The following is a 712-nucleotide window of genomic DNA, read 5'->3' on the forward strand; positions in this document are numbered from 1 at the left end:
ATATATATATATATATTACACAACTAATTGGGCATATGCTTATTAATTTATATTCACTTCCATAAAGTCTACAATGATAATGTGTTACCTTTTTGTTCATACGGCATTTTTTAATACACTTGTATTTATTTCATATTCAGTTTATCAATAAATTTCAACTATGTAAAGTTCAACAGTAGATTTTTAACCCTCTCCAGACTCACATTCAAAATTTTATTGAACTATAATTTCCTGAATTTATGACAATACATTTGGTATCAAACTATAGATTTTAATTCAAATTTGAATATTGTACATTATTTAACTTCTTAATTTAAAGGTAAATATTAAAAAACATAGTTAAACATTAATTTTCGTGTGTCTACAAATACAGTTCCAGTATACAGAATAACATAAGCCACGTGAATCATAACTTAATAAAAATCTGATTAGAATTTAAATATATCATTTCACCAACAAAATGGTCATCAGTGTCCCTACCCATAAATTTACAAGCTGACTTGCAGTAACTTTCATTGCAATACACAATAACACATATTTACATTTACCACCCTGTTCTTCTTGAACAATGGATCTCCAGATGGAAATAAATGAATCAGAAAATTGCATCCAATTATACTACAACTAGCTGGAATTGGAGTTAATTGAAGAACAGAGATATGACTTTGAAACGCTGTCTCATCTGATAAACTGAAATACGAGTACTCATAAT

The 712-nt window shown here is 27.2% G+C and overlaps 1 protein-coding gene across 1 annotated transcript in view; it reads right to left on the minus strand.

The window, feature by feature from the left end:
- The window catches only part of LOC106464888 (serine/threonine-protein kinase 31-like), a 70,891-nt gene that overhangs the window by 25,836 nt on the left and 44,343 nt on the right, over positions 1 to 712 (minus strand). The gene's annotated exons all lie outside the window — the stretch shown is intronic.

The sequence above is a fragment of the Limulus polyphemus genome, unplaced genomic scaffold (assembly GCF_000517525.1).
Source record: "Limulus polyphemus unplaced genomic scaffold, Limulus_polyphemus-2.1.2 Scaffold64, whole genome shotgun sequence".
In the NCBI taxonomy this organism is placed as follows: Eukaryota; Metazoa; Arthropoda; class Merostomata; order Xiphosura; family Limulidae; genus Limulus; species Limulus polyphemus.